Raw genomic sequence first — 27381 nt, 5'->3', positions numbered from 1 at the left:
GCTTATATGCTTATCTGAATGTGGGATATAGTTTTTATACATATCTGTGGAAATGATGATAGAGCTAGCATGCTTATCTGTTAAAAAAGGGAAAATGAAAAGTGACCTGGACTCATTAGTCGGTTGACATAAATGTGTGATTTATGTGAATGTATCAGTGTTGACCATCTATCAATTGCTAATATTTTAGTCATTGTTCATGGTTGGTTTAGTGTATTTCTACTGGGCTGTGGCTCACCCTATATGGGAATATCATTTTCAGGTGCAGGTAGCATGCCACCTCCAAGGACATAGCTTGGGAGGCTTGAGGCGGACATAATGTTATCATTTTACTTTTTGATGTATTGCATGTAAATACAAGCCAAGGTCTTAATGTGTAAACGAGTTAGAACTCTTTGTTGTAACCAAGTGTTAACTTGGAAAGCTGTAAGCCCGTAGGGCATTTTGTTATGAGGTTAACATGTAATATTTAATTAACGGAACTCTAATGAATATAAGAGTGTGGTTAATTTATATGCAAATGCATGTCTTATCTGATGGGTTTATTGTTATTATTTTGAGGGCGTTACACATCGACTGGAGTGTTACGTTTGGAAAAAGTACACTAAGGAGTTTTTTTTTTGAAATATTACATTATTATGTTTGAGAAAAGTAGACTAATGAGTTTTTTATTGGGTTACATTGAAATGTCATGTTTGATAAAAATACATTAATGAATTTTTTTAGTGTGTTACATTAAAGTGTTACGTTTAGAAAAAATACACTAAATTTTTTTTAAAAGGTTACATTGTTACGTTTGGAAAAAATATACTAAAGAGTTTTTTTAGTGTGTTACATTAGAGAGTTATATTTGAAAAAAGTATACTAATGAGTTTTTTAGTGTGTTACGTTGGAGTGTTACGTTTTTAGAGTGTTACATTGGAAAGTTACGTTTGAGAAAAGTACACTAATGAATTTTTTTTTTTTTGAAATATTACGTTTAGTAATTTCAATATTATCAGAAAACTCACATTTATATCTCAACACATAACACTTAAACGTGCATTTATGTTTGGCTTTTTATATAATGTACACTAGAATAAGACCTTTGAGTCTATAAAAAAAAAAAAAAAAAAAAGATCCAATAGTTCATTAGATCATTATTTAATATTTATTAGTGTTTCACCTTTTTAAAAATACTATTTCAATTGAGAATTAATAATTGAAAAATTAAAGGCTAATTACAAAATTGGGATACTTTTCATATTTAAAGCTAATAATTTCAATTTGAGGCCTTTGAAATAACAAAATAAAAAATTTATTTGGTACAAAGTAATGAATTTTCTCTATTTTCTAATAAATAAATTTCACAAATTATGACTTAAAAATTGCAAAATTGAGGACAACAAAATAGGACCATCCACTTTCAATTTATTTATTTATTTTTATTTTTATTTATTTATTTTTTCTGAGAGGGGTTCAAATCAATAGAAGTGCAATTATATGACCTGGAAAGTTAACAAGCCAAGACTAAACCTGACACTCTCTCTACTACTACATCACCATAATGGGTATATCAAATTGTTTTTTATAGGAGTTAAATCTGAAATCTTATACCACAATGAGTGTTACACAACCATTAAACCAAATGTCCTGATTACTTTTACATATTTTTTTCAAATCACTAAAGTTTGCAAGTTTTATAGAAGGCTAAAAATGAGCTAAGTCAGTCGAGTAATAGATTATTTAAGCTTGATTTGATAACTTAAAGGGCTTAAAATTAAGTTCAAATTTGATTTTTTCACATAAGTCGATTTTTAACAAGTCAAATATGAGTTGAATTATAGTATACATAAGTTTCTTGAGTTGAGTAGTAAATTATTTAATCTTGACTTGAAACTTAACAAATTTAAAATTGTGTTCACGTATAACAAGTCAATATTAAATAAACTTTTAACAAGCCGAACGCAAATCAATACTCAAGTAATCACTAGTTGTATATTATCATATAGTTGTTGCAATAAAATGTTTGTTGGAGTTATTTATGCATGTTGTATACGTGTTGCCTGGTGAACTCAATGGCCATACACAAACGAGATTACTTCAAGGAAGGACAATGGAAGGTTGCAAAACTTATAACAATAGGTGTGTTTGATTCATGAATTTAGAAAGAGAAAGAGAAGAAATAAATATAATGTGAGTGAAATATAGTTATACTTCACTTAAGTTTCTCATATTTTTTTCTCTTTTTACTTTCAAATCCCTCTCCAATTCATGAGCTAAACAACCATAGTGTTTATATATAAGAAGTGGTGAAACATTGAGCTATAAATGTAATTTGAAAAAAACAAAATTGGCATATAAATCTACTTTTCAAATCATTTTTTGTACTTGATGTGTAAAAGAGATGATCAGTTGATAATTAAAAAAAATAAAAAAAGACCTAAGAAAAAGAGTTTGCCTTAAATATTCTAATAGACTACTACATTATTGAGTTTGAAATATAAAACTAATTTTTTAATTAACACTACTAAAAATTACTTAAAGATAAATCTTATACTTCTAAAGTTTAAATACTTTTGAACAAGAACATACCACTAATTTTTTTCTAATTATTTTAAGATTATTTACCTGACAAAATCTTCATTTATTATATTTTGTATATACAATTTAAGCCTCGTTTTGCAAGAGTTGATTGAATAAACATAAAAAGACAAAATAGGCTAAAAAAGTTAATCAGATAAAATATTATCTCTAAATCATAATCATTTTTTTTTTCCCTCACAACTATCACATCCAAACCAAAAAATGTCAAAAGTTATTTCCAAACACAACTAATTCATCCAAGCTAAATTAATAAAAAAAAAATCAGACTAAATTAATTCTTTCCAAACCAAAACTTAAATGAGTCATTTTTTTGACTAAGCAATTTAAATGAGTCATACTAATGAGGTAGATAGAATATAAAATATTAAAAACACTCAATATACTTTTTATATATTAAACACACTTTTAAACGTTCTTACATGAGAAATTGAGACTGCCAATTTAAATTTCATAATTCTATTAATAATAACACAGTTAGATATTTTTTTTAAATATTTTTTTTTTTACAAATTTAATTATATAAGACTCAATTCTATTGCTATGTCATTATGGATGAATTGTAAAATTTAAATTATGAGTATCTAGAATTTTTTATTTTTAGATATTACAAATATTTTTTATACATTAATTGAGATAAATAATTATTAAGGCCATTAATATGTTTAAGAATAATTACACTGAGAACCTCTCAACTATTAGCGAATATCACTTTATCCCATTGACAATTGTAAAAATACACATCTTTCGAAGGTGGTATAGAAGGGGCCTGTGTGGAATAAAAGTAGGAGTGGGCAAACCTCGGGCCGAGTTCGGACTGAGCTAATAGAATATAACAAGACGATATGTGTCATCCTAATGCTGGCCCGGCCCAACTTTGGGTCTAATCTAGTTATCTCAAATTCAGTCCTAAAAATATTTTCAAAGCTCAAACCCGTCCACTTAACCAAATAGATATGAGCTATTAATTTTTTTATTTTTGTATTGAATGGATATTAAATTATTTAGATTTTATTTATTATTTAAATTTGAAATATTAACAAAATTTAATAATAAAATAAATATGATTTTTAACAAATATTTTAATATAAACCTAAAATATATATATTTTTTTATTTTTTACATTTTTAAACTTTATTTTATAATTAAAATAATATTAAACTATAATTAATATATTATAAATGGATGGATCCAACTGGATTACACTATAAACTTTTTATACCGAGTACAACCCAATAATAATTTTGGATAAATTGACACAAAATCTCAATTCAGCTCCTGTCTTCTGGGCAAACTAATATTTTCATAATCTAAAAGTATCAAATTAAGTTAGGCTGATGGTCACTTCCTAATATATTTTTATAATTAAATAAGTCAAACTATATAAATTGACAAATAAAAAATAAAAAATAATATTTATTAATAATCAAGAGAATATGAATTATACATACAATAATAATTGAGAAAATTGGCTTAAGGTCCCTCCTCTACTTTTGATAGGAGAAGAGGTCCAAAATAATATGTTCTGATGGCTAAGGTCCCTCAAATTTTTTTTAGGTTGTAAAGTACCTAAATTACCCTTCCTTTATAATATAAATTTGTTTGAATATTATATTGTTGACTTAACTGATAGATTTTGGAAACCGAATTTGCAGTGGAGATTTCGTCGGAGTTTTCGTCGGAGATTTCATGGTAGAGATTTCGTCAGAGATTTCAGTGGAGTTGACGAGAAAGATTGCTACGATCGTGTAGATTTCGTTGGAGATTTCGTCGGATATTTCAGTGGTGTTACAGTGTGTTGATCGCGTAGATTTTCAGTGGAGTTGAATCAGGTTTGTTTTCGATGGAGATACCACATGCATTTTGATTTTTGTTTTGAATTTTTGTTTAGAGAGAGGCCAGCTTGATAGAGTTGATTTTTATTTTTGGAATTAATTTTTTATTATTTGTTTTTCAATCAATTTCAAAGAGTGTTGACAGTGTGTTGATTGCGTAGGTTTTTGAGTGGAGTTGAATCGGGTTTGTTTTCGATTTAGATTCCACATGGATTTTGATTTTTGTTTTGAATTTTTGTTTAGAGAGAGGCCAGTTTGATAGAGTTGATTTTTATTTTTGGAATTAATTTTTCATTCTTTGTTTTTTGATCAGTTTCAAATAGTGTTGACAGTGTAGGTGATTTTTATGTTTAGAGTTCATTTTTTGTGCTCTGTTTTTTATCAACATGCTGATCAATGATAAGTTTTGTTCTATGTTTTGTCAAACCAGAGAAATTTCATTTTCTGCACTTTTGTTTGTGTAGTTCAGAGGAAATTATATGTGCATATGGACATATTATTAGAAGTTTCTAATGCAGATAGAATATGAGAAAGTGAATGTAAGTTCATAAATTTCTCTAGACTTGTATTTGTAGTTCAGAGAAAAATGTAAGTTTGTTATTCACTTTCAGTTTGTAGTTCAGAGAAAATTATATGTTTGTAGAAGATGAATAGAAGTTTTTGTTTCTCTAAACAAAAGTTATTTTTTGTGTTTTTTCTTTCAGTTTAGATGGACAATGCAATGTTTTTTGTTATCTTGAAGGTGTATATAAGTTTGCAAATTTCTTTGGATTTTTCTATGAGTGCAATATTACAGAATGACGCATAGAAAATTGTTAGCTTTGTAGTGAGGTGAAAATTATGGAGAAGCCTATAATTTCATAACAGATATTCTGTGTGATTTTTTTCTATGATTGTGTTTAATAGTTAGCAGTAAATTTCTCTGTGATTCATTAAGTTTCTGTGATTTTGTTTTTTATCATCTTGAAGGTGAATATCAGTTTGTAGATGTCTTTGGACTTTTATTTTAAGTTTAGAGAAAATTATAATTTTTTGAAATTTCTCTGAACTTTTATGTTGTTCTTGTGAAGTGTTTCTATGTTAAACAAATTATTTTTGTTGTTTTTTTGTTTCAGTTTCAATGGACAGTGCAGTGTTGTTACTGTGCAAATATGGGAATGATACTATTGTCATTAATGTTTCATGCGAATTGAATTTTGAGGAATTGGTTGGCATTTTGTGTAAAACATGGAAGAATTTGAAACCTGAGACTATGTGTATTTCATATTCTATTTTGGGCCATCCGAATTGTATGGTTCGAAATAATATTGATTTTCTGAATATGTTAAGGGTTGTTTGTGCACGCGGTGTTGATATAGTTGATGTTTCAGTTACTAGATGTAGTACCTCTGATGAAAAGGATGAAGTGGGGTCTAATTGAGTAGATGTTGTGGATGGTGAGTGTGATAGGCTGGTGGATATTGAAAGGAATTCACTTTCTAAGTTTTGTTCTCACTAAGAAAAAGGTGTTATTGTCAGCTAGTTGGCGGAATAATATTACGAGTGTTGGACAAAAGTTTGAGGGTGGTGTGGTTGAGTTCTGTACTTTTTTATGCAAGTATGCTATTGAGATTGGTTTTCAGTTTACGTATGTTAAAAATGACAAGCTGAGGGTTACGGCAGAATGTGCATATAAGGAATCAAGGGGATATATGTGGCGTGTACATGCTTTTGTTGAAAAAACAAATGGGTTATTCTACATAAGGACTTTGAACAATGAACATACGTGTGGTGTAGCGATTCGTACGAGTAAACATTCGAGGATGACTTCCAACTTAGTTTCTGGGCTGATACTTGAAGAGGTAAGTGCAAAACCTTTAACTCGTCCAGTGGATGTTGTGAAAGAAATGAAAGACAAGTATGGGGTCTCAATCAGTTATAACTGTGGTTGGTTGGGTGTTGAAAAAGCAAAATATAGTACATATGGGGATTCTTGTTTGTCATTTGATCAATTACGGTGGTATTTTGATGAGGCATTGAAGAACAATCCGGGTAGTCATTTTGAGTTAGATTTTGAAGATAATAAGCGTTTCAAAAGAGTGTTTGTGGCTTTTCATGCATGCATTGCTGGTTTCAAATATTGTCGGTCATTGCTTTCTCTTGATGGAACATTTTTGAAAGGATGATACAAAGGAGTTGTGCTTGCTGCAACGGGGAAAGATGGGAATGAAGGTAATTGTAAATATATCTAATTTTGTCTAAGTATATGAATTTTCTATACATGTAGGAATTGAGTGAATGTGAATTTTCTCTGGTTTTGGCCACTGTGAGAATTTTAACTGGATTTTGGTCTGTGTATGAATTTTTTCTGGATGTTGTCATTGTGTGAATTGTATCTGTAGGTGGTCACTAAGTGAATTTTCTCTGGATATTATGATTGTGTGAATTTTCTCTGTAGTTGATCACTAAGTCAATTTTCTCTGGATGTTGCCAATGTGTGAATTTTCTCTGGAGTTGGGCATTAAGTGAATTTTCTCTGGATGTTGGCAGTGTCAAACTTCTCTGGTTGTTTATTGTTCTATTTTTCTCTGCATGTGTATATGTAATATGCTTGTTCCTATTTGTTTTGTAGGTTTTTTTCCTGTAGCTTTTGCTGTTGTTGATGCTGAGAATAAAGACAATTGGTGTTGGTTGCTTGAACATTTATGTGGAGTATTGGGGTCAGAAAGGGTGATAAGTTTCATATCAGATCGACATTATGGTATTGTGGAGGGAATTGCTAGGTTTTTCTCTAACTGCTTTCATGGATTTTGTCTGGAACATCTGAAGAGAAATTTGAGGGATAAGTTGTCATGTGGAAACACAAATTTGGTTAGGGAGACGATTGTGTCCAAGTTTTCAGAATGTGCATATGCTCCAACAAAGGCATTATTTCATTTCAAGTTAAATGAATTAAAAAGTGAGGGAGGAGACATTGTGAGTGTTTTCTTGAGAAGTTTACCATATGAAAATTGGAGTGACGCATATTTTGCGAGGAAACGTTATGGTGAGATGTATTCAAATGTTGCTGAGTCATTCAATTCATGGATACGAGAAGCTCGGCACTTGCCAATAACAAATTTGGTGGACATGATACGGTTGCAAATCATGAATATGAGGTCTGATAGGAGGCTGCTTTTGAGTAAATGGAATAAAATTCTGTGTCCTCGTATGGATAGTGTGTTGGAGAAGTCTTTTTTGGATGGGAGGACATGGAATGTGAGTTTATCATCTGATAATGTCTTTGAAGTGCATTGTTTTCCTTCGGTTATGGTTGATCTTGGGTTGAGAACTTGTTCATGTCGAAAATGGGAAATAAATGGGTATCCATGTCAACATGTTGTTGCTGCAATTTTTAGGAGTGGAAAGAATTTGAATTCATTTGTTGAACCATTTTTTCATGCTGATATGTATCGTCAAGCATACTCATTTTCGATTGGCCCAGTTCCAACTGTTGAAAAACCTGTGTGTAGCATTGAAGATGCTATGATTTTACCTCCATTGAGCAAGAGACCTGCTGGGAGGCCGAAGAAAAACAGAATTGCTTCTACTAGAGAGTTTAAAAGGGTGATTAAGTGTAGTCGTTGTGAGAGTATTGGTCACCATAATAAGAGGACATGCAAGGAACCTTTGTTAAATAGTTGAGGATTATACATTTTATTGATTGAATAATATATTTGATGATTACTTTGTGTATTTTGTTTTGTGAAATGTATTTTTTAGACAGTGTATATAATAATATCAATCAAATTCATCCAGAGAAATTTTCCAATATCAGTTAAAGTGTGCATTGTGTTTGTTGATATATACTATAGGCAGTGGGTTTGTAATACCTGTCAAATTCATCCAGAGAAATTTTCCTATGGCAGAGAAAATTCTGTGTATTGTGTTTTGAAGCTTCATATTCATCCACATAAATTTGACAATGGCAGACTAAAGTAATGTGTGGATTGTGTTTTTTGAATTTGATAATTGTTTTGTACTAACACAGTGCATTAGAGATTGAATGATCATATAGGCACCTTCTTTGGCGAGATATGAGTTAAATTTCTCTGTGAATTTCTGGTAGCTTCATACCAGTCATTTCAAGAAATGTGCACACCAGAGAGAGCATACAAAAAATTATTGTATAACCAAGAAACAAAATTAAGCTCTTTTGAAATTTCTCTGAGTTGAGAATTTCTCTAGACTCACTTCAACTCAGAAATTTGTGTCAAAGCCAGAGAAATTTTCCTCACCAACACGGAGAAATTCCTCCTCTCCAAATCACTCAACCTAGAGAAATTCATAACTCAGAAATTCCATTTTCTATCACCATTTGAATCCGTCAATTTCATCCAGAGAAATTTTCCATCATCAGAGAAAACTATTTGGGCATTGTGTTTTGAAATTCATGCAGTGAAATTTTTCAGTGGTAGATAAAATTACTGTGCGCTTTGTGTTTTTGTTGAGTTTGATGATTGTTTTGTATCAATACAAAGTATTACAGATTACATGATCATATAGGCATCCCCTTAGGACGATACAAGTTAAATTTCTCTATGAATTTCTGGTAGTTCATACCAGAGAAATTTCTGCAGACAATTTTCTCTGGCAGACAATTTTCTCTGTGAATGACAATAAAAATATATATATATATTTAACCATCGATAGGTATGAAATTCACATTAGTCGAAATAAAAAAAAATGAAATTTAGATTAGTCAAGAAAGGATATATACATATATGTCAAGGATCATCATTCCTTCAATGTATCAACAAAAAACTGAATGGTTAATACTGTATGGATATATACATATATGTGAGACAATTTTCTCTGTGTGGATATGTATATTGTCTTCCTTTCACTAGTTTCACTATTACATTTGTGGTTCTTCTGGAGGTATTTCAATTGGTTCAGTCCATGACCGGCCAACTTCGGTCACAAATCTCTCTATGAGTTCTGCCCTCATCAACCTTATCTCTTGTGTGGACAATTTGGAGCTGATAGGTTCATGCTTGCTATATTGTTTCATTATATAGCAGACAAAGAGGCCACAATCCAGACTGCATACAAATTATAGGTATGGTTAGTTTTAAGAAACATGCAAATCAGATTATCTTATGTATAGATGTATGAAACTTACGAATCACTTTCTTGTTATGGAGCACTGTTGACATACTCGAAGTCGTAACTTGTGTTTTGTGAGTTTATTAATTTGAAAGAGGGTTGTGATTGAGCGTCTCTTTCAAGGCAAGCTTTCAAAAAATTCTCCACGTAATCTTGCTGCAAAAAAATAATTTTTAAATAACAGAGAAATTTACGGACAAATCAATGGGATTCTATGAAAATTATCATCACATAAAGCTGATGATGGATCAGAGAAATTTGCACTCGTTACCAATTATTTTGCATCTTTGACATATTTGTCTTCTGCATCATCCCTCCTTGGCCTCAGTGAGTTGTAGAACCTCCATAAATTGTCTTGTTTGTCCAGGACAAGCAAGGTCCAGTGATTTCCATGTATGGACTTCTCATTACCTCCAATATTTATTGGGAAATGGAGGAACCTGTAGTTCCTCCATGCTGTTTCAATATTCTTGTCAAATAAGGACACTCAAAAAGTTTGATTTTCTGTCATCTTGATGAAATTTTGTGTTCAGAGAAAATCAAAAAATGGTTTTGTTATGACTAGTGACACAACTGGCTTCAAGAAGTATATTAAGAAGAGAAAGTAGTTAGTAAATTCCAGAGAAAATCAAATAAAATAGTAGTAACATACTAAGCTCATGGATGTGAAAAAAAAATGAGGTTGGTTGTTGTCTTTCTCTCATTTGGTCAGCCAAAAGGATCTCTCCATAGCCATCAATGACCTGAAAAATATGATTTATAATTGTAATATTGGTTTATAAAGGCTGATGGAACATTGTAGAGAAATTTTGATGAAAGGGAAAGACTTACATTGTTGGCAATTTCTTTTTGCTTTATTAGGTTTCCAATGTCTTCAAAGGTAATGAGATTCAACTCACTTGTCCAAATTAAAGCTCTACAAGATGACAAAGAAGGGATTGAATTATTGTTAATGCAATATAAGTGTGTAATTTGTTGTTTGTTATGTTCTATTTTGTTTGTTGTACTTACTCAGGTTCAGACACATTTGATATATGCTACAAGATGTCTTTTACATGATCTTTTATCAATCTTGAAATCGGAAGAGTTTGTGGAAAGACCCAAGATTTTCTGATGTTTATAGGTTGAGGCAAGATGTACGCATCAGCATCAAGCACTTCTTTGTCCTTCGTGCTTTGCTCAACTTGCTTTGCAGCTTGTTTTGAAGCTCTAGACACTTTCGCAACTTTGGGATATTGGAATTCTGGATCATGCTGCTTTTCCTTCCTTTCTTTTGCCTTTAAATTTTTAAGCATTGACGTTGGATCTTTTTTTACTGTAGACAGTGAAAATATTAGGAAAAGTGAAATTTCTCTGAAGTAACAGATGATATTTCAATATGTAAATTTATTTGATTCAATATTTTGCAGTTACCATAGACTTTTTTTTGTTTCGGTTGTTCTTTGTGTGCCATTTGTTCTTGTTGGGTTGTTGGTTGTTGTTCCACTTGCATTCGAACTATACACAGTGAAAATCAAGCAAGCCCCAAAAATGGAATAAGAAAATATACCGAGAAAATGAAATGAGCAGTAGAAATATAACTAATGTGTTCAGAGAAATATAACTTCCAGAGAAAATTACCAATGACAGAGAAAATTATAATAAATAGAAATTTCTCTGAGTTATGTTGACACGAGGACATAACTTTTTGTGGCTCAAGATTTTCACTGACCTTGTGGTACCTTGTGGTTGAAGTTGTGTTGGTGTTCGGTATGGTTGTGTTGCTAGTTGGACGGATAGTTCTTGAACTTGTTCATGCAATTTAGCATTTTCAGTTTCAAGCTCTGAATTTGAACACCCCAACTGTTGAATTGTTTTTGTATCGTCTGCTTTTTCAATCTCTAACATCCTTAGTTTCATTTGGATTGTGCTTTCTTTTTCTTGAAGTTCTGAGTTAAGTGATGTCAGGATTCTTATTGAAATATCCTTTTCAGCAAGTAATTCAATCCAATTTCTGTCTTCTTCTTTTTTAGATTGAGAAAGTGCCTTCAGTCTTTGACGTAGATCAACAATTTGGGCATCCTTTGATTCCTCAAATTCTTCAGGCTGATGCATTGTTAAGCCACAAATGCTATCATGTTGTTGGTCCATCAGCTCATTATTTTCTTCTTCATCACTTTCATTCTTGTTTTCTTCTTGCTGTTCATCTTCTTCTTCATCTTCTTGTTCACTGTCTTCTTTTTTCTGTTCATTTTGTTCTTTGTCTTGTGCTTCTATTTCTTCACTTTCTTCTCTGGTTTCTTCTTCTCCGCTGCTAGCTTGATGTTCTTGTCCATTGCTGGCTTCGTATTCTTCTATGTTGCCTTCTGCTTGTTCATTCCCTCCATCTTCAGATGGATCTTGTAATATCTCCTTGAATTTGACAATTGCCTTTTTTGATTCTTTCTTTATCTTTTTGCCAAGACAAAACTCCTCTGATGGGTTTTTGACTAGCTGCTTGTTATCGATCTGTAACAGGAGACTCTTTTATTAGAGAAATGTTACAAAATTCACTGAGAGAAAAAATTCAAATAAGGAAAATAAAATTCATCTAAATGATACTAATGGGAAACAAACTTCAGAGAAAATTGTATGGGCCAGAGAAAATTAGAGACATGGAGTTGATTTTATGAGGCAGAGAAAATTATGAAACAAGCAACATAATTTATATATCAGAGAAAATCAATCAAGGCGTATAAGTTAATGTTTTACTACAATTGTGTCAGAGAAATTTGGATTCCAGATAAAATTCATTAGAAGAGTATAAATAAACAGTGTTTATCAAAGATGCAAGGCACATAAGTTATGGGCAGAGAAAATTACACACAAGGAGATAAAATTTGATGGGCCAGAGAAAATTATGAAACAACCAACATAATTTAGATATCAGAGAAAATCAATCAGAGCATATAAGTTAATGTGTTACAATTGTGGTCAGAGAAATTTGGATGGCAGAGAAAATTGATTACAATGGCAGAAATAGACCAGTGGTAACCAAAGAAGAAAACATAAATTGATAGTTCAGAGAAAATTGATCTTAATCAATCAATGCACAAGGAGGGAAACAAAGCAGTGGTCAGAGAAATTTTGGAATTTCACTGAGATTTCAGTAGCAATAGGAATCTAACTTACCGAGGTGCAAGAGAGTGGACTGGTGTCTTCTGCAGCTGTTTCGTCAAGGTTTGCAGGTTCCACTTGGCACATCTTGGGAAGTCAGTTGTGTTACTGTCTTCCGAGTCAATGATAGTTGCATGTTCACATAGCCAATACTGTGATGAAAATGAAAGTAAATAAAATTTTCTAAACGCACAAATTTGTAAGTATGATAACTGCAAATTTGAATGGATATTATACTTACCAGCAATGCAATGACACACCTCGTAACTTTTTCTGGAGTTTTGTGCAATGCCATGATAGAATCAATCAATGTTGATGTGATTGCTTCCGGCCAATCATACTGTTTCATTGATTCAAGAGGTTCCACATACTTTATAAAAACCCAACCTATTGAATTCCTACTTGTTGCAAAAAATAGGGGGAGACACAAGTACAATGTAACAATGATTGCTACATCTTTGAAGTCAGTTGGTTGTTTGCCTTTCATTGCTTTGACCAAGGCATTTTTAAGAACGGGACCAGTGAGCCTTGTGTCCTTTTGGAATCTTCTCTTGAGGAATGCAGATTTTGACTTTTTAGAGTATCTTAATGACATGGCTCCTTTACCTCCTTCCAAACCAAAAATTAAGGTCATGTCATTTGTTGTAAAGGTCAGGTTCTTCTTACCAACTGTGAATGCTTTTGTTTTTTCATTGTAACATTGGATTATGGCAACTACATCATCATCGAATTTCCTAGATTTCTTTGGATCGATCCTTCCAATGGTTAGAGCTTGGATCAAATACCAGAATGGGGTCTTTTGAATCTCTAGAAGTTATTTTGAATTGAATTTAAGTGTTTGAAAAAAGGAGACGACAGATGAGAGGTTGGATCGGAATTGAATGCTGTAGTGAGCTCTCTTTCTGTGGGGTTTAACAGGTTTTTTCCCCCTTGAGTTTAAGTCTTTTGAAGTTGGGGTACTCATCTAGATGCTAGTTGCTTCATCAGCTTGGACTTGTGTGTTTTAGTGAGGAGTTTGTGGTGTGTTGCTACTGGTTTTTGATCTTAGATGATAAGAAGACTGAGAGAGTTGTTCTTTCTCGCTTGGTGTTTCTAGTGTTTTGCTGCTGGTTTTTGATCTTAGTCCATAAGAAGACTGAGAGAGTTTCTATTTTTTGCTTGGTGTTTCCGGTGTTTCGCTGCTTTTACATTTTGCCATTTCTAAACAATGATTAAAACATAAAGATGTCAACATTAAATCCCAGAGAAAATTGGACATGTCAGAGAAAATTACAGATAAAGGAGAAAATTACAGAAAAGAGAAAATTGGAGATGTCAGAGAAAATTACAGATAAGGAAAAATTACAGAAAATTTGACATGCTAGAGAAAATTGGACATTAAAAGTAAAATGTCAGAGAAAATCAACACAGCATCATAAACATGGGAGAGAAATTTTCAATAATTGTTAAAATTACATATAGAAGTAAACATACCAGAGAAAATGAATGATAGAAAAAAGTAAACATGGTAAGCGAAAGAAAATTTCCATTCCATAATTAGCAAGATAAAATAAACAAAGTAATGTAAACATGCCACAAAGAATTACACCATATTGAAACCAAGAATTGAACAAAATAAACATACCAGAGAAAAATACACATTCCGAAGAAAATTACACATTCTTGAGGAAATTTCCATTCCAGAGAAAATTTCAATTCATAATATTAAAATGCAAGAGAAATTTACATACACAACCAGAGAAAATTAACCATGATAGAGACACTCAAGGGAGGAAAGTGGTGTGATGTGATCAGAGAAAATTATAAATACCAGAGAAAATTAGACAGGGGCAGGAGAGTAATAGACATTGCAGAGAAAAATACATATTCCAGAGAAATTTACAAAGCAGAGAAATTCACAGACAAAATCACAGAAACATGTTCAAGAATAAGATCAAAATTCAGAGAAATAACTTTTTCTCAAAATACACATGGCGGAGAAAATTTAAAGAAGAAACATTCATTCCAGTCCATAATATTAAAATTCCAGAGAAAATTAAAAATGATAGAGACACACAAGGGAGGAAAGTGATGTGATGTGGTCAGAGAAAATTATAAATACCAGAGAAACTTAGACAGATGCAAGAGAGTAATAGACATTCCAGAGAAAGATAGACATTCCAATTAAAAATACATATTACAGAGAAATTTATAGAGCAGGGAAATTTATAGACAAAATTACAGAAACATGTTCAAGAATAAGATAAAAACACAGAAAAATATTTTTGTGAAAATAAACATGCCAGAGAAAATTGAAAGAAGAAACATACATCAAGCAAAAATCAGAGAAATTCAAATGCCAGAGAAATTTATAGATAAAATCACACAAACATGTTCAAGAATAAGTTCAAAACACACAGAAATAACTTTTTCCAAATTCAGGTAGCTTTTTATTACGAAATTGAAACCCTAATTTATGGAAGGTTATTATAAAATGCTATTAACTGTGTTTCCAGAGAAAATCTAGTTGTATTGTAGAAAAACTTACCAGAGTTAGGATGAAACTTGAATGACGAGCTGATATGGCCCGAGATGAAAATGCGACGTGACGAAGATGGACTGAGATGATGATGAGCAGTGAAAATGAAGCTTTAACCTAGGTTAGAGAAATTTGTGAGGAAGGAATGGGAATGATTTTTGGAGAAGATAACGAAGCTCTAATGTCGATGGTGCAGATGGTGTTGAAACCCTAATTCTGCTGTTCTCCTGTTCGTGAAGATGCTGGATGTTTGGAATGGAACTCAGACGTCGGAATGAGTTTCGTTTCTGTGTTGATTTTGGCAAGGGTATTTTGGTTCACAAAATAATTAAAAACGCACGCCAAGTTGTTCAGGGACCTGATGCATCACTATTTTTTTGGGTGTCCTTTATGCTCTAAATTGTTATTATTAGGGACCTTAAAAAAAATTCCCCATAATAATTTTGGATTAACGGCGGGTGGTGCAGCATCTTTATTTATTTATACTTATTTTGTAGACAACCAAGGCAAAAAGCACCCAATCTAACCGAATTGTTTTTCATGGCATTGTTTGGAAAATTAGTTATTTGAATAGATTTTTAATTTTTAATTATTTTAACAAGTTAGAATTTTTATATTTAAAAATAGGGAAAATTGGTCCAAGGTCCCTCTTCTAATTTTAGTAATGGAAGAGATCCATAATATTATATTGTGATGTCTAAGGTCCCTCAACTTCCACACCAATATATCACAGAGAAAATTAACTCTCTCAAGTCAATCCTTTTTTTTTTTTTTTTTTTTTCTGTCTGTCTAAACTCTGTCTTCTTCGCGGAAGCAGATCTTGAGTTGGACCGTGCCATGGGGGCTGCTGGAGGGGCGCTTTAGATCCAGGTTGCGGGTGGCACGCTCGCCAAAGCCGACGTCGCGGACGGGGAGGCGGGCAGAGCCGATGAAAGACTTGGTGTCGTCTTTGGCATTGGCGTGGACCAAGTCGAGGTGGAAGGTGGAGTCCTAGATGAGAGAGTTAAAAGGGATGATGAGTTTCTGATCCCAGTAGGGATAGATGTCGCCATCGTCGTCGACCCTGGTGGAGCATTCGTTGTTGGGCTCAACCCACACCACGGCGCCATCTTTCTTATCTTCCATTTTCTCGAACAATTATGTTTCACAAAAGCACGCCCTAGCAGGTGTAGAAGGCTTGAGTTCACGAGAAATGGACAATTGATGCTTGCCGGAATCAAAATTCTGTGAAGTGTTCGCGAAACCGTCAACACTGAATACGAATAAGAATCATCTGTATGCTTACTAAAGCTCCTCATGGACTTGAGTTTCCCAGAAAATCCCGAATTCTTTTCTAGAAACTTTGGATTTTTCTTCATAGTCGTCCCAGCCGAGCAAATAGCTCCCATTGTGCTTAGATTATCCAGAGAAATTTTGAATTTCTCTGGAGAGAAATTCCGAAGTACAGAGAAATTTGGTGGACGAATCTGCAATGCTTTGTCCTTGTTTTACTTGATTCTCCCCATCATCATACAAGCATTCAGCCTTTGTATTTTTCCACCCTGCCATAAAATATCAATATCAGTTCTGGAGATAAATTCAGAATTTCTTTGGAGATAAATTCCGAAGTCAGAGAAATTTGGTTAAAACACATTCCGAAGTCAGGGAAATTTGGTTAAAACACATTCCGAAGTCAGAGAAATTCAAAATTTCTCTGGAGAGAAATTCTGAAGTCTAGAGAAATTTCTAGAATTTCTCTGGACCAATTTTCTCTGGATCAACTTGAGGGACCTTAGACATTATAAAAATATTGAGTGTCCTTTATGCTGTAAAATTTTAATACCAGGGACCTTAAAAAAAATTCCCCTTAAAAATATGATAGATTTTTTTTATGTAGTTAAATATGATATTTATGAGTGAAAAAATAAAATGATCATGAATTTAATACAATATTTTAACGTCTTTTTTTTGGGTGCATTTTAACTCAAAAAAAAAAAAGAAAAAGAAAAAGAAAAAGAAAAGACCTACTTGCCAAACAGGGCAATGTGTGGAGATTTCACCATTTTCTCCCCTGAAATTACTTTCTTCTCTCTCTCTCTCTCTCTCTGTCTCTAGATAGAAGATATGCAGATACCTGTCTCTGTATTTCGAGTTTATCGCTTACGAGTAATCGGCATCTGCAAAGGTATGATTTTTCAGTAGAAATCTTCACCACCATCACCGATCATCCTTTCATTAACTGTTACTGCGAAATTTCATGTTTTTCCATATAATTTTCTTGTGTGCCTTTTTATTCGATTGTGTTCTTGTTTAATTTGTTCATCGATTTTATGATCATTATATATTTTCTCATTCTGATTTGCATTTTTGGTTGATCAATGGTTTCTTTTGAGAATCTTCGTTTCTGTGTAGCGTGAGAGGGTTTGATGTATATGTGTGTGTGTGTGTACGTCCTGTTTTAAGACTAGTTTTTTTCCCCTTTGATTGAGTTGATGATAATGATGATGGTTGTGTCAGTTGTCAATTTTTTTGTTTGTATTATGTAATGGAGTTGAATCAAATAATCATTTTGTGATTGTTGACGTGCATATTTGATTCCGCCCTGATTTGCTAACTCTTGTTTTTGGATTTAAATAGTAGTAGTAGTACTGACTAAAGTTAGTATCTTTGCTGGGTTGAATTAAGGGTTGTTTTGAGAATTGACTTTTTTTTTTTTTTTTAAGACGTGGAAAAAAAGTAGAGATAATAGTTTTTTTTAGTGGTTTTTTTGACTTTTTGGCTAAAAGGATTCTTTATTATACTAGAGCAGTAGAAGTTACAAATCATAACTTCAGTTCAAGGCTTGAGCAAATTGCATTATTTCTAGTAAAAGAATGAGGCCGATGGTTTTGGTTTATGGGATACCAAGTGTTTCTCTTATTTATCTTATCACAATTGTGTTGATGGTTCCATCTTCTATAAATGTGTTTCATTTTGATTGTTTGGTTTGTTGATTACACTGGTCATATGAATTCAAGGAATAATCTTTGAGCGAAAATTAAGATTAGTTTTGGCCGTGCTGCTGCTTTCTCAGCCAACTGTACAAAATAGGAGAGTGAATTAGCATACTAAATGCAGAAATTGCGTCGTTTTTTATTTAATTGGTTTAAGTTGATCAAAATAGGTGTAATCATAGATATATGTAATTTGCATAAGCTGTAATTTTCAGTATGAAGTTTTCATAGAATGCTGTAACTTCATACTGAATTGGAAATCAACTGCCTATTTGACTGTGCTGTATGTAGTTGTACACCACAACTATGATATTAACCGTGGTCTTTAACTTCCCTCACCACCATCATCTGACATGGTTTGGTTTTGTTGTTAATATTGAAAAGTGAAAGTGGTTTTGATTGTGTTAAAGAACATCCTAATCTGACCCTAAGAATAATAATATGGTAATATGCTCTAGCAAGGGATAATTCATTATTTTAGTTAAAAATTTGGTAAGAAATGGGCAGGAAATGTAAGTAGTGATAAACAGCAATTAATCACGGGTGGTGAATAATAAAGGCAGTCATATACAGATTTGGGTTTGTCTGATCCAATTTGGTCAAGAGTTCAGTAGCCACTTTTTATCTCAGGCTTTGGCACAATTTGATTGAGGAAATCCATGTCTTGCTACCTCCTCTTCAACTGAAGGACCTCTAATATGTGCAAGCCAAGGGCATAGTAATCCAAATTGCAATCATGTGGATTTCTGTGTATTGTGACAACATTCTTAGTTGGGAATACATACTCTTAATGATGAATTATGCTAGAAGCATTAAAAAAAAATATACTAGGGCGATTACTTGGTGCATTGGATTGTTACAATCCTTGTTTAAGCTGAAAAAATAATGTGTTTGATTTATCAAGTAATTGAAGGCTGCTGTTACAGTCAATAGATAAGCAAAGACGGTTAGAAATATTTAATATACCTATTTATCAATATATATATATATATATATATTTAATATACCTAGCACCCAAAATTCAAGTGTTTGATTTATCTAGTAATTCAAGATTTCTATTACAGTCCATAGATGAGCAAAGATGGGTAGAAAATTTTAATATACCTAGCATTTATTTGTACTGATGATGCATTCTTTTTTTGAGAAATCTAGTAAACAAAATCTTAATGGTAGGACAACTAGTAAAATTTTGTCATTATCTTGTACCCATAATTTCATTACTTTGTCAAATGCGTATGGCCCTGGAAGCTTAGGGATCATTCATCTGAAAATGAAATTGTGGAGTCTTCACTAACTTCGCACTCTTCCCCAAATTTCCAAAGTCATTTGAATGACAATACCACAATCACGTTTGCACTCATGAATTTGAAAACCTTCTACTTATTTTAAGCAATCATCCATCTTTCCATATGACCAAATATCTTGTGGTTACTCTAAAATGGCAAATTGGCAAGTCCGGAAGAGGAAACCAACCTTTCTTATCACATGTCAATTGGGTTTATGTGCTTTATGCTTTACATTTATGAGCGATACTCGATGTATACAATGAAGTTCCTCAGAAAAAAATTGCCCATGCTCGCACACACCATAGGGCATGTTTGGTTTGAATCTCAAAACATGCTTTTGGAGAAAAAATTTCAAAAACATGTTTGGTTGAATTTTTTTTTAAAACAAATTCCAAAATCACTTCTCTCTACTCAACATCAATCATCACTTTTTCTCTCCCCTCTCTCTTCTCTCCTTCCCAATCATTTTTTCTCTCACACCCATCTATTCAACTACAAAAAAATATCAAATCATCCAAAATTCCCAAACTCCAAAACTATTTTCAAAATATATAACCAAACAAATTTTCAAAGTTTCTAAACTCTCTCCAAAATATTATTTTTGAAATAACATCTCAAAACACAAACCAAACAAAACCGATGCTTTTCCCCTAGCTTTCCCTTCAAGAAAAGATTGTGCCACTTCTAATCCAAAGATCAAGAAAAAATTGGTGAATTTTCTCCCCAATTTTCCATGGTAACCAAAGAAAAAATATAGGCGTTGTTTGGTTTCATTTTCAGAATCTGTTTTCAGAAATTAGAAAAAAAATAATAAATAGTATGTCCAAGGTTTTAAAAAGCGGCCGCAACCGTTACGTAACAGTTTTAGTGGTTACCGCCACCCGTTACGGCCGCTTTTGCAGTATGATTGAGATTCACAGGTGTGTCGGCCGTAGCGGTCGTAACGGTGCCGTAACGGCCTGTTACGCACCGTTATGTAACGGTTCCGAACTGCTTCTTTCGAAAAAAAACAAAAAAAAAAAACTGAAAATGAGGGAAGACGGATAGAGAGAGAAGAGGGAAGATGAAAAGGGAAGATAGATAGAGAGAGAATAGAAAAGATGAATTACATGTTATTGATTTGTTAAAGCTGTAAGACCTATGCTATTCTATTCGGCTGCTATCATTCAACCATTTTGTTTGTGTGCGTCTATCTATATATTGTTTGAAAATAATAATAAGTGTTGTTATTATCTATTTATATATATATATATATATTTAGGTTATTATTTATTATTTTACTTTTGTCATTGTTTAGTGATTGATTTTTTTGTAAAATATCTAGAAAACATAACACCTATAATTATATATTAATACATTTTTTACAAATGTCAATTTTTTTTGATTAGTTTATTTTATTTTTATTTACTAATTATCCAAAAAGAGAATGAATATTCAAGTGATCCAAACCCAAACAAAAAAATTTCCTTTATAATTTATTTTTTAATTTTTATATGATTACATTAGCATGTATAATTTATTTTTTAAAACTATTCAAATTAAGAGTTGCATATGCTTCCACAAGTATAATAATTAAAAAAATAATTTTATACATCTAAATCCAATAATTTTTTTTTTTGTTTTGTTGCCATAAGCGTAATATGGATTTATGACATATAAAGTCATTAATTATTAAAATAAAATGTAAAAAACTCAGTTTATAGTGATTTAAAAATATGAAATATATTAGATCATATTTAAAAATTTATAAAAATTGATCAATATTTATTTTAAAATCCAATAAATATGATTATGGAAAAAAATATGCATATCGGTAAGTTTTTTTTTTAAATTGTGCGAAGAATAAAAAAATTCATGCTTCCGGTTACCACAACCGTTACGCTATGGTCTTTACACCCCGCAACCGTGCCACCGCCACCGTTACAGCGACCGCAACCGCTTTTCAGAACCTTGAGTATGACATTATTAAACACCTAAATAAAAGATATTTTAATTTTTTAAAAAATAAGATGATGATTTATTTATTTATTTTTTCCCATTTTCTAAAGCCAATTAATTTTTAGTTTTTTCAAGATACACGTCTAGGATCAATAAATCTACCGACCTGTAATTGGTTTCTCCATATCATTAAAAACCTTTTAATTCCTTTTCACCCAAATTATCCAAATCATGCCCGAAGAAACCAACATCCTCACTGTCTTCCGTTTGTTCTTAACTCTCCCCTCCCTAACTATGGGAAGAGGTTTGATGAGGAACGCGCATGCGCCCATTTTGGTATTACAATTATATAACTGTAATTTTATGTATTTAATATTTGTGTTTATTTATTTTTAATTACGACTTAATAAATATTTAGTTTCTTCTTTTGTTAGGATCTAGTTTTCTATTTTAAATTAGGGTGTTGGCCTTTAAATTACTGAACCTCATCTTTCCTGGTGACTTTGAACTAGGGCCCTTTTTTGGAATTTCCGTGCTGTATGTTTCTATCATTTACCAAATATGTATAACTTGTCTATGTATTTGACATCTATATGACATTATCTGATCTGAATGTTCTTTTTAGGACACTGATGCAGTGTTGGTTTGTATGCATTGAATAACCGTCATTAATTCCTCATTATGTGTGGATTTTGAAAACTGATGAACATTTATTTAAGTTGTATGTTAAGTGACCAAGATTATAATTTTATGGAAGGAAATAATCTAAATTGTTATTATCATCTTTGTTATGGCACAAGTGCCATTTTATAGCCAAGTCATTTGTTGTATTTTTTTGGGTAATATCATCTTGCCGCAGCTTTTGTTTTTTGTTGATTTTTTTCACCAAGTTTAAACATACTCTTGGTGCTAGCACTGCTCTAGATTACATTTCCGGAAACTAGGTTTAGATGGTTATTATTATGCAGGTTTTCAGACGCTGGTATAATTAAGTGGAGGATATGTCCCTGAAGATGTAGTAGGATACATATAATTGGCCCTAATAGCTGTGGTCTAAGGGTTTGTTGAGTTGAGTTGAGTTTTTGAGCTCTGGGGACTCTGATGGTGTATCATTCTTGTTCACATCTCTTGTAATTGTAATGAACGTTAGTTAATTGGAGGCTTTGGAATGAGGGCATAATTACTTTACATCTGCAGGTGAGAATTCTTGATACCGGGACCTTATCTCCTCCTCCTCCTCCTCCTCTTGCTCCTTCTCCTCCTCCTGTTCTCTCCTCCTGTTTTTCTATCTGACAAATTTGTGTTTTCAAAAGGAACCCATCTTTTATACTCTGGAAATGCAAGTCTGTTTTGTCCATTTTCTCCATCCCAAAGTGTTTTTTTTTAGAGATTTACATACTTTTTCTTGTGTATTTTTGTTGAGCCTTTTTACTGTGTGGTAACATGGCTTTGGTTGCGTACAAAACTTAATTTTCTGCCCTTTCGTATTTTTCTAATGCCAGGTTGCAGAATAGTTTTGAAAACTTTGGTTACTTGGTCACTGGCCATATATAGGACACTAAATTTGGTGGATATAATAGTTAGCATTGCTTCTTTAACAGCATTGAATTGCAAATGGCATTGCAGGGCCCTTTAGGTAATTTGGACTACTGACGAACAGATTTGAGTCTGAAGTTTGGTGTGCTCATCAAGTTTCACTATAGTCATTTGCTTCGGTTGCGGTGTCTTATATGTTGGCGTTTATATTGGGAGAGCAAACTTTAGGGTACTTCGTTAATAAAGCTGCAAAATTATCTTAGGACCTTGTTCTGTGGAGTTTAATTTTTTCAGAGAACTCAATTTTGTTGTAAAAACATTGCACTTTTATATGAGGATTGTGTGAAGCCTTAGAATCTTGAGATTCTCTATTATTTGTGTTAAATTTGTGGCATTCCGAGTATAGTTGGTAGTGGCATCTTTGATAAGAAATGACTGGTACAATTTATATCTTATTTTAGTTTCTTATACACTTGAGAGATTCCATGGCTTCCAAAACTTGTGTTTCTCTGCTCTTTGTTCTCCATCTTGGAAGTTTGATTACTTTTGCTTTAATGAACTAATGTGGGGTTCACTTATAAATTAACTGATTCAGTGTTATTGTGCTACAAAGAGTTCACTGCGGGATAGTTCTCGGTGATTAGCCCATGGGTGGTTATTATGTACTGTTGGAGATCATTTTCTAGTGAAGCTGGAGTTTTAAGGAGATATTATGACATGAAAATCCCATTTATACAATAGGCAGATTCGTGGTTGAGCTAATAACATGCTCCAGGTTGGGAATCTTTACTGCAGCATGGGCTTGTGTAAAAGAACTTGGTCTTTCTGGTGATTGGCAAGGGTTATGTAGTTCAAATTGAAAGAGTGCTTGGTGATGATTCATTGCATTCAGTCTATTGATGATTTGATGTAGCAATGCTTGAAAGCTTTTGATTAGTGTTACAAGAAAATGTTAATACCCTAACGAATTATGTTTTGGAACACACATTTTGGAACATGGTACACTCTCATTTCAAAATGATAAATTCAGCGTTCTAAAATGATTCTAAAAGTTTTTCCAATATATTTCCTTACAACTTTTCTTATCAAATATAATCAACTAAAATTTAAGGTGAGTGGAGTTTTGATTGGACAAAATGTGAAAATGGGTCATAATGCTCATATAGAAATGTATTGCTAATCGAAAATTATTCTAAAAGTATGTTAAATTATTAAAATGTTAGGGCCTTTATTATTTTCTAAAATTTTGTATTTGAGATGATTTATGAATTTTTTTGTAGCTGAACAGATACTTGTGAGAGAAAAAAGTGATTGACTGGTGTGTAGGATGTGACATTTTATCTTATTGACTATTTTAATAATTTTTTTTATTTCACTACAAGAAAACACCTCTAGTGACCACTTTTTTTGAGTTGGTAGCAAAAAATACACTAATCTGCGACCAACATTTATTTTGGTCACGGATGATTGTGTTTTCGCGACCAACATTTTTTGGTGGCTAATAGGTAAGTATTTGCAACCAAATGCAAAATATGGTCACCAAAAGTGATGGCAGGAGCGCCAAAAAAATAAGCCAGGACATCAAGCCTTTTGGTGACCAGTAGATTGTGGTCACAAAAAGGAAACTGTAACAAAACTAAATGCTTAAATCAAAAACATGTTTAATCCTGAGCCTTGAGCTATTCCTTCATTGTTTCCTCTTTCCTTGAGCTTCCGATCTGTTCATCAAACTATAGCCACCATGTCCGTTCACTTCATCCCCTGGTTTTGCTGCTCTTTATCTTCGCCTCCGCCTTGTACTTACCAGGTTAGTGTCTCTCTCTCAATCTCTCTCTTTGTTCGTGTGCATATATATAGAATCGATTGACCTTCCTTTTTGATTGTTGCAACTCCTCACCTCCAATCGGTTCATCAAACCCTAGCCACCATGTCCATTCACTTCATCCCTTGTTTTGCTGCCTCTTCATCTTCGGCTCCGCCATTGTGCTTACCAGGTCTCTCTCTCTCTCTCCCTCTCAATATACAACGATTTTTTTTTAGATCCCTCTAATTAGTCCTGTTTCATCGAATGCTCTTTGTAATTTGTCAACTCACTACCCTCATTTCTATTTTAGTGAAGAATCCATATCTATGTCTATATCTATATCTCTATCATTTGATTTTCATGCATAGACATTCTGATGTCTATATCTATATCTCTATCAAAGCCTGTCTGTCGATACAGTTTATAAATCTCTATGATTTGATTTTCATACATAGACTTTCTGATTGATTTATAAACTGTATCGACAGACAGGCTTTGTCTCAAGCCAAATGAACTGTATTCTTTTAGTTCTAATAGTTGCGAGTCACATGATAATTACAAATCCACTCTTATGGATCTTTTTAGTTTACAGATATTTTAGTCTTCATGACTTTTTTTGGGTCCCTAACATCAATCAAATACTCAAAAATGAATAAAAGCTCAAAATAGAGCACTGTTAGATGAAAATATGTTCTTGCCTAGTGAGCAACCACCTTCAAGACACCACATAGTGATTCAAGGATTGGCAAGTGGAAAGTAACTTAAGGTTAGCCCTGGTTTTATGCACACTCATGAAATGATGATTTATTTGCTTGGATTGGCTTGTTGCACTTGGAACCTATTTTGGGAGTTTCTTCAAGTTGTTTGGAAATTGTGCTCTTCTTATAGCAGAATCTGAGTTTTAAGTGGCTCTTGGCATCTTTAAGCTGAAAAAACCTATAAATATATATATATATATATATATCTGTTTAGGAGAGTCCATTTGACAAGCCACTACCTTTAAAGATCAAATCCTTTCAACAGTTTTGCTTTTCTTCCTCCTCATAGACTTCATGAACTTGCTCAATCTTCAGTCCCAACTGCCACAAATATAGTAATAGCACCAGTAATGGAAACATTACCTTCTCAGATAATGAGTCAGGAATTCTATATTTGTTACAACCATCTCATCATGTTACGGCAGGAAAATTTTAGATAATTGTAATTTAGGCACTTTTTTTTTTTTTTTTTTTGGAAAGACCATGGCTGAAATGGATGAAAAAAGAAGGAACATCATACAAGTGAACAACCTTCACATTGAGAATAAGATACTGTTTGAAAAACATTGTTGATGGTCACCTCTTGGTGTTGATTGCCTGGTTGAAGAAGTATTATAGAATATTTTGGTAAAGTCAAACCTTAATGTGTTAGTAAATGTTGCATTATGGGAATAGGATGTATTATTTGGATTTCAAACTATTTCATAGTTAAATATGGAGCTTGAGCATAAATGGGATAGACTCACTGTATTGGCAAATGTTTGATACATTTTTAATCAGATTTTCTTTAGATAAAAATCTTTTGATGACAGAATTAGACTAAAGAATGTGTTGTAAAATTGCAGTTGTGGTGAGCCGTGGTGTGTGGTGTAGTCGTATGATTATATCTTCTCGATGATTTTCCTTTTTCTTTATCTTATACTTGTTGCTATAGTCCTATGCTATGATCATTCCCAAAGAAAGAAATGTCAGTGGCCTTGCAGCTTCATGTGCATATGAACTATGGTGTGTGACTCTGAGCAGCTTTTGTTGTACACAAATTATGCTGGATGCCTTGCATCTCCAAAACAGCATGAATGTCTAGAAGTAACTTCAAAGTATTATGTAACAGTTAGGGCTTATATCAACGATTTAAAAGGAAAAAATTGATTGGGTTTATCCCAATAATAACAATTTCTTGGCAATTTATCTTAATCCAGTAAGTTTCCACAGAGAGTAATCATGGTTTTTAAAAGAGGGTACTAGCAAAGCACACTTCATTTATGATGCCTAGAAACTGAAATTATATGAACTTTTAAGGCTCTAATGTTTAGCAAACAACCATCCATACAAAATTGCCCCTTCGCAATAGTCCTGTACAATAGTGGCTCTTTGTGGCAGCTGCAGCTGCGGCAACTTTGTGCATTGTAGCAGCTCTTTGTCCTGCTCTTTGTTGCATCATTGGGGCAGCAACAACTTGTATTTGGTGCTTTGTGCATTGTGGCAACAACTTGCTGTAGCAGCAGCTTCATGCTGTAACAACAACTTCTTATTGGTTCTTAATATTTTTCTTCTTTTCTTGACAGCAACAGCAGTATTCAATATTATGCTGATTGAATACTAGAACAACCATAATGGAATCAATAACTATTATAGTTTGAATAATATAGGAAGGAATGTGAGATTTTATGCTTGCCTACAACGTATAAATAACTTTTTCACCTTATAACAAAATTAGCCTCCAAATAAGAATAAAATTCATATTTAATTCATATTTAGTTAATTGGTTTTTGGTTTATTCACCTAACATAATCTTCACTTTGTAGGTCACCAAATATGGACAAGAGTTGGATGTCAATTAGAAATAGATTGAGTTCAGAGTATAGAGAAGGGGTTAAGTCATTTCTCCA

The 27381-nt window shown here is 32.6% G+C and overlaps 1 long non-coding RNA gene across 1 annotated transcript; it reads left to right on the top strand.

Moving 5' to 3' along the window:
- The first annotated feature begins 22084 nt into the window (after nt 1–22084).
- LOC145801642 (uncharacterized) lies at nt 22085–23292 on the top strand. Its single transcript, XR_014343269.1, has 2 exons — nt 22085–22591; nt 23021–23292. It is a non-coding gene; the product is annotated as an uncharacterized LOC145801642 (long non-coding RNA).
- Nucleotides 23293–27381: the final 4089 nt, after the last annotated feature.

This window comes from Camellia sinensis, chromosome 10, assembly GCF_055761805.1.
Source record: "Camellia sinensis isolate YWXY chromosome 10, ASM5576180v1, whole genome shotgun sequence".
NCBI classification, from domain to species: Eukaryota; Viridiplantae; Streptophyta; class Magnoliopsida; order Ericales; family Theaceae; genus Camellia; species Camellia sinensis.
Note: the sequence above shows the minus strand (reverse complement) of the source record. Positions and strands in the feature narration are given on the sequence as shown.